At 41.3% G+C, this 8,249-nt stretch overlaps 1 protein-coding gene across 5 annotated transcripts in view; it reads left to right on the top strand.

Moving 5' to 3' along the window:
• Positions 1–2,127: 2,127 nt before the first annotated feature.
• The window catches only part of ADGRB2 (adhesion G protein-coupled receptor B2), a 468,088-nt gene continuing 461,966 nt past the window's right edge, over positions 2,128–8,249 (top strand). For all 5 annotated transcript variants that reach the window (XM_088462147.1, XM_088462149.1, XM_088462146.1 and 2 more), the window contains exon 1: positions 2,128–3,543. The gene's annotated coding sequence lies outside the window, so the exon portion shown is untranslated. The remainder of the gene's footprint in view (positions 3,544–8,249) is intronic.

The following is an 8,249-nucleotide window of genomic DNA, read 5'->3' as shown; positions in this document are numbered from 1 at the left end:
GACGCTGGAGCCAGATAGCCAATAAGATGCCATTTTTGAGATCCGAACATAACCGAATAAAACCAAATTGCTCATCTCTAAAAAAAAATAGTATTAAAGCATCTACATTTACCTTTACTAACCTTTATTTAACACAAATTACAGAGTACTCTACTGAGAAAGTTTAATTGTTCAGATAAGGCCCAGCAGGTATTCCATTTTAAATTACCTACCACACAAACACTAGGCTTCATTTCATCCAGTCAATTAACCTATTGGTAGATTTTTGGCCTGTGTGAGGTAACAGGAGTTAAGGAGCTAATTCACATGAACACAGATAGGGGCTGATTCAGTGCTGTTCCCTAGAGGTGCCCATGAAACCTTTTGATATCTTGGGCACCATAACTGGCTGATATGTGCACACCGAAGATCGCAGTGATGTTCAGTGGGACATGGCATCCAATTGAATTGATCTCATAGAGTTTGCAAACTCTCCACAGATAGTGTCCTGGTTGGAAGTGAACCCATGGCTCTGGCAATGTGAGCAAAGTATATAGAGCCATTTCATTAAAATGTGTAAGAGCTATGTCATCATGAAAGTGATGCCCCTTAGAGTAAGTGACATGGAACAAGTACAGGTTTTACTCTCCATCAGTGAAAGCTTTCCATCTGATTACAGTTAGTTTAATCTTTCCCGTGAGTTTACAGATTATCCTACTTAAAGGTCTTCACCAAGTAGCATGTTTTTCTAGGTTATGAAGACATTAGACATTGGAACAACGAAGAAATTTAGACGATGACAAGATCAGGGGATTTCAGTGTCATTAAAAAACAATGAGAACTTCTTGTGCTGCTCATTCCTTTCAAATGTGCAACATAATCTGCCTTTCTGTAGGATTTATACAGCTATCAAATGCTTTCCCCTTCTGCAAATCAAGACCTTTTAGAATCCTATGAGAAGCACCTCCTGTCATTCCTACCAATGCACAGGGACCACCTATTTACTTCTAAGAGACATAATGAGGTGTGACCCCTCCGGGACCCCTCTTGCTGAGATAACATTGTTATCGTAATGCAGCAAAATGTCATGTCAGCGTAACAATTTGAGAAACAAATGTGACACGTTATTCATCTTCCTAATGTGACGTTGTCACCTGTCACTGGAGAATCTTTTTGAGAAAGCTCATTTACAAGCAGCACAACATGAGCTCAAGTCAAAACGAATGAGTTGCCATGTAACTCCCACAAAGATTACAATATGGGATGCAAAATGTACAAGTGCATTTTACTGTAATGGAAATCAAGATAAATGTTCAGAATATAAAATCAGCAGGTGTCACAATCATCATATACCTGCATTAGTACACTGTTAATTAGTATTCTTGTCTGGCATAATGCATGGAGGTTCAACCATTTATGTTAAGATATTAACACTTATCCAAGATAACTATAGGAAAAATATATGTGCCCCAGTACAACAACCAGTAACTTCTGGTCCTAGCCAAAGTTTTTTGGCTGTTAACCCACTAAACCAGTGATTCTCAACTTTAGTACCCATAAGCAGGTCAGACTTTCTGGATTTCTTTAATCAGCAAAGGTGATCTATTTTGTTGGGTCAGTAGTTTTCCCACCTGTTTCCACAGACAGGAATCCTGAAAACATGACCTGTTGGGGGTACTTAAGGGTTAAGGTTGAGAACCACTGCTCTAAACTAATAAGAATATCTTGAATGCCATCTGACCCCCTTGTAGGGGTGTTGTTACATAGATTAATAATTCTGTGCCAGTCTGAGGTTTGTAGTGGTTTAAGAAACAAGGGCCAAAAGGTGACACAGTCCATCCATATCGACTATAGTGATTTCATTAAAGAAAGAAAGAAAAGAAAGGCAGGGGAGAGAAGACTGGTGTTAGGGGGACAAATAACACTAGCAAGCAGAGAAATGAGAAAAACGAACAGAGATGGAAGTGAGTGAGGAATGTAGAAGCACTGAGTTATGGAGGAGGCATCGAGAGGTAGAGAGAGAGGGAGAGAGTGGGGGGCTGTGCGGGGATAGAGAGGGAGAGTCTGGGGAAGGAGGGAGGAGGGACAGAGAGGAGAGTGTGCAGAGCGGAGAGATGGAGAAGATAGACTGAGCCTGGTACACTGAGAGAGGGAGGGATTCAGAGGAAGGGAGCGGGGGCAGACATACAGTCAGGGGCACATCTGCCAGTGCTGGACATACAGGGCCTCGCTTTATCCATCAATACTTACCTCGGAAACCTATACCAAAAATCTAAGCATGACACCCGGGGACTGAGACTTGGCATCGGTCAGCGAGACCCTGGCACCTCGGGCATTGGGAAGCTGGCACAGAGAAGCGGACGCTGCGTAGGCAGATTGCACGGGAATCCTAGCCCCAGACTGTATCTACCAAGCTCCATCACCGGGCACACGGCCGCTGAGATCGGGGTGTCTTGCAGACTTTCACCGGGAGGAGATCTACAGTACACTGTGTGGCATATACATACTGCGCTGTCACCAGCACTCACTACTAAAGAACCTTACTTCTACTGAGCACACAGCATACAGTGCAATCCTCACACGTTTTATAGCGGCTGCAGGGTCACTAGCCACACAGGCAGGGTCACTAGCCACACAGGGAGGGACACATATGCAGTCACTAGCCACACATGTAGTATCACTAGTCACACAGGCTGGATCACTAGCCACACACACAGGTTCACTAATCACACTACTTGTCACAATTCACACAGCACTCGCCATGTACTAACATACAGTCGCTAGATAATGACTGGAAATACAGCACCTCCGTGCTCACACTCTAATCAAACTGATACATACACTATATAGCTTGTGACAGCAGAACGTATACATTCTTATCAGACTGATGTACATGCCCGGGCACACAGCCAAGCATGCACTAATTACACAGACTAGGTGCATTCAATGATTGAAATAAGATCAAAATACTAATTATCGCTTACATTAAATGCAAAGGGACACACAAGATATTTGTATCACCTGCACACTTCCCTCAGAATGCGATCATTACATACATGAAACACAGATGAGATACAGTTCAAACAGTCAAATTGCTCTATATGGACCAATGCCAGATGAGTTTATAAAGGTAACTACATCTGAGCATAAAATACACTCTATAGATAGATTGAATAGGAGAGGATAGATAGATAGATAGATAGATAGATAGATAGATAGATAGATAGATAGATAGATAGAGTGAGTACGTAATCTCAGTGCATACAGTCGCCGTTTATGTACTGGCATAATCAGTACAATCACAGTAAAACATAGCAGATCACTTCTATACACAGCACGGTTATATAACCGAGCTAAGGGCCGGCTGTAGATGCTCGCACACCGCGCACATCTAGCGCTCCTTCCCGGGGAGAGCAGCCGCCGGCAGGAGGAGGATTCTGCAGGAATAAACTTACTCAGGAAGATGTGAGAGAGCAACAGAGGGAGATCTATCCCGGATCATGGGACATCACAGGCGGCAGGACACAGCCTCCCAACCTATAAAGTACTGCTAACAGCGACCAGGTGAGCGATGGGGAGCCCGTGTGTTATCATATGTTTGCTGGGAAATATTTATACCATCATATGCTAAACATGGGCGATGCATTGTCAGTGTCTGTGCTCGCTGCTGCCATGATATCTGCAGTATATCTCTATCACGGCTGAGTTCTCTGTGTGGGATGGAAACTCCTCACCCTTGCTGGACACGTCCTATCTGCTCAGTGCTGTATGGTCATTGCTGATAGTTGCACACATGGAGCCACTTTTCCTATTGCTGTGGATCATGCTGCTTGCACAGCTAGGATGTATATGGCTGACTGCTGTTTATAGGTGTGAAATTCAGCAGTCCGAGGTCTGGGGTGATATAGCCTATGTCAGTGGTCAGCAAGGATCAGTCATGGCTGCTATCACGTGGTCAATGCTTCAGGCTGTGCATGGTTCTGGGCAATATTGTTTATCTTGGATTTAAATAAATTCATGACTGGTACACTTAACCATTTGGTATATTTTTGCTCTAACTATTGTACTGGTTAGGCTATCATTGCCTAAATATCTATTAAGTACTATTTATTTTTGTGTAGTACTAGCTTGAATCCAGTCATAGAAAACATATTATACTTTATTTCTCCACAAGTCTGCTCTTACCTCTTTTACATCATCTTTATGCCATGTGCGAAGAATGCAGATTCTCTCGGCTTGAATGCCTAACATATAGCAGTTTACTTTCTCTGCACATCCTTCCTAAATGTCTCTCTATATTGCAAGTCTGAATATGTTTTTGCATCTATCTATCTATCTATCTATCTATCTATCTATCTATCTATCTATCTATCTATCTATCTATCTATCTATCTATCTATCTATTTATCTATCTATCTATCTATCTATCTATCTATCTATCTATCTATCTATCTATCTCATCTATCTATCTATCTATCTATCTATCTATCTATCTATCTATCTATCTATCTATCTATCTAGTGTTATCTATCTATCTATCTATCTATCCCATATCTATCTATCTATCTATCTATCTATCTATCTATCTATCTGTCTGTCTGTCTGTCTGTCTGTCTGTCTGTCTGTCTGTCTGTCTGTCTATCTATCTATCTATCTATCTATCTATCTATCTATCTATCTATCTAGTGTTATCTATCTATCTATCTATCTATCTATCTATCTATCTATCTATCTATTCATCCTTTAAATGAAAACCCTGAATGCTGATATGGATGGGAATACATTTTTTTTGTTTATTTCATCTCATATGTTGCTTACAATAATTATCTACATTATCCCACAGTGATTCTGGGAATAGTATCAATGCCATCTCCCTTAAACATGGTTTTGACTCCTTTAGCTTTGAATGAAAAAATGGTTGGGACATTTTTCTACTTTGTCTCTCCTAATGTGCACTAGGTCCTCCTGGCGCAGTAAATTAATGGATGCTTTTATCTGTCCAGGGTCTTTCAACCACATAAGTAAAATTCTATGGTAGGGAGAGACATTTATTTCAACTCATGTTCTGCTAAAGAAACTTTCAGATAATTGCTGCAGACAAAGGAAACTTCTTTTTTTTTCTTTTCTTTTAACACTGAAGACAAAATGATTAGGTAAGGTCACAGTGGGGTAATTGTTTCACGTTGCACGCTTTTCATGTTGAAGTTTAAGGTGATGACAAAGGAGCCACAGTTTTTTAGTAATAGTTATAGCTTAAATATGCAAAAAAATGCACATAATTCAGCATGTTACTCGTTAAGAAGCTCTGCACATTTCATTCGTTAGTGGAAAAATGTTGGTTTATAAAATCATCCATTACATTGTATGATTCGTTCACACTAGGGGAGGCAACAGAACATTGTCAGGTGACTCATTTTGGTACATGATTTCAATGATACAGTCGAATTGTTCCAAAGATGTATTTTCTTATGGACTAAGAATGATGAAACCGTTTTGACCTTCATTGAATCTCCACTCCAAGATAGCCATGGGATTAATGTTTTCTCAAAACTATTAAATGGTTGCACAGGAGGACTAATCAGAATCTGGAATCTCCGTGACATCATGGAAATTACGGCTTCCGATGGGACCTTCTGCTCACTCCTCCCTCTGCAATGTCACTGGCCAATGTTTTTGGTTTGCCAGAGAAGCAGACGAGGCCCTAGAAAAAAACTGTATGGAGAAGGTCCTTCGAAGGCAAATAATCGCTATATAATGAACAAGTACTGCTAATACGTATACATTTTTGTAAATAATATCTGTATAAACCACAAAGTTTTAATATCATTGGTTATATTCAGTGAGAGAGCAACAGTTATGTCACCACTTCAGTGTTCATTAGGAAAATGTCTATTATAATGAATAATGCACCCTTACTTGAAATTATTACAGATATTAAAGTCACCTATGACATATATAAATGCTCTTGGCCTGCAGCCTTGTACCATTATAAAGCTCCTTGGTGCCCACTACTTCCTTATATTTTATAGAAGTACTATATTTTTCTGTATATATAACATTCTCTTATGTTGTAAGATAAAGTGCCATATCATGCAAATCACAACAAAATGAGCAAGGTACTACAGGTAGTATAGAATTAACATCCATTTAGTGGACACAGAGGGGGCAATTCAATTCTTTTATAGGGCACCTTCATTAATGGGTGCTCGACGGAGCAATTCAATTGTTGCTCTGTTTGGGAGCCCGTGCAGTGTATGCGCACCGACAACATTGGGTGCCTATTAATCAAGGTGCCCAATAAAATAACTGAATCGCCCCAAAGACTTGTAGATGCATTGATGAGTTTAATGAAAGAAATGCATGTTTCCAACATAGGTCACAGAATGGGTGGCCAGCTACAGCTGTGATCAAAACAACAAATCTCAGAGATGTTATGATGGAACATATTTTTCTTGAATCCATTTTGCCTAGACAGAAAATGAAACAATAATAGTCCGCAGTGCATATGTTATTTGTCATAGTTTACACCAGGGGTGTGAAACCTCTTTTCTGCCGAGGGCCATTTTGATATATATAACATTATTCGCGGGCCCGGTGCGGGCCACGCCCCCTCTGTGTGATGTCACACAGAGGGCGGGGACACAATCGCTGGTGATTACAGCAATGCCTGAGGATACTTCGGGGAGCTGTAATGGCAGCGGTGTGACCGTCTGAAGCACCCTAAGGACGCTCCAGACGGCACTGCTGCATAGATTCTAGCTGCAGGGTGCCATTCTAGGCACCTTGCTAGCCAGATGAGGCTAGCAGAAAAAAGCTCAGAGGGCCAGACCAAATGATTCCGGGGGCCTTATACAGCCCTCGGGCCCTCGGTTCCCCATCCCTGGTTTACACTTACAGGACTCTAAATAGCCTGCAGTGCATATGCTATTTGGTCATAGTTTACAGTTACAGGGCTCTTGTATTAATGTTTAGATCGAACACTGTATATAGGCATAATCTATTTGCTACTGTACTAATGGCACCGTTATTTTTTCAGATCTTGCTCATATTATATTTTTATCTGTACATGTATATCCTGAACATCTCTAATGGCGCAAATCACTGTTTGTCGCAGTTACTGTCCTTCCACGAAATGCAGATAGGAACGTTGTGCCTGTTGAATTCAGTAATTTTTGTGCTTTCTGTAAATATTATAAGAAAATTAAACACTGGCTTAATTACTCTCATCTTAATTTCCATAAATCACCTATAAACATCTTGGACCAGTTCCTATCTCACCATTTGCAATTGGTGCATTTCTTAAAGTAAACCTGTGTTAATACTCACTAACTCCCCCAACATGTTGAAATCTATGGCCTTTAGTAATGCTGAGACTGTTTTAGGAGCTGCTAGAGCTCAGGTCAAGCTGATGAATGCCCATTGAAAACGTCTGTGACAGCATGCCACTTAATTCTGCTTGTAGGTGGTATTCACAGTACCAGTGGTGTGAATGTGGACGTCAGTAAACTGATAGTCCTATTATATGAATAGGAACCATGGCCCTCATTCAGAGCCGCTCGTTAGCGGCAGTACGCTCGTTCCGAGCGATGTTTGCACATCTGCGCATGCGTACGGTTTTTAGTACGCATGCGCGAACCAGTCAGTGCGGCCAAAAATCGTTTGTACGCTATATAGCGAGTGCCTGCTATTTTGAGTGACAGAATGAGGCGTATGTGGGTGGTAACAGGGGAAGGTGCTTGAAAATGGGGAGTGGAGATCCGAACGCAGGCGTGCTTAAAGGTCAAAACGGGCGTATTATGGGTGTGCATAATTAATACAGCAGCGTCATTGACCACGTCACTGGGTTATTTTATAGCCAGAACTGCTCGCAAATTTGTGGTAGCAAACACCAACCACAAGAATAGCGAGCAGTTCATACGCTGCTCGATGTACTCGATTAATCTAATAAATAGCGGACATGACGTATGGTGCGAGCGGCCAGGGGGCGTTTTTAACAAATAAACGAGCGTATGTTTTGCTCGCTCGTTCAGACTTAGAGGTGTGAACAGACTGCAATTTGCGAACGGATCATTTGAATAGCCACCCCTTGTTTTTGAACGAACGACCGCAAATAGCGAACGGCTCTGAATGAGGGCCCATGTTCTTTAGTAAAGATAACCAAAGGTAATTTAAAAGAGGGTAAAATAGTTTAACTCAAATAAATGTGCGCAAAGACCCTTTGGTAAGTCTCATTGTGAGTCTTGGCCTAAACATTCCTCAAGCAGCTCCTT

The sequence above is a fragment of the Taudactylus pleione genome, unplaced genomic scaffold (assembly GCF_031769625.1).
Source record: "Taudactylus pleione unplaced genomic scaffold, aTauple2 ptg001153l, whole genome shotgun sequence".
Classification (NCBI taxonomy): domain Eukaryota; kingdom Metazoa; phylum Chordata; class Amphibia; order Anura; family Myobatrachidae; genus Taudactylus; species Taudactylus pleione.
This window is presented reverse-complemented; position numbering and strand designations above follow the sequence as displayed.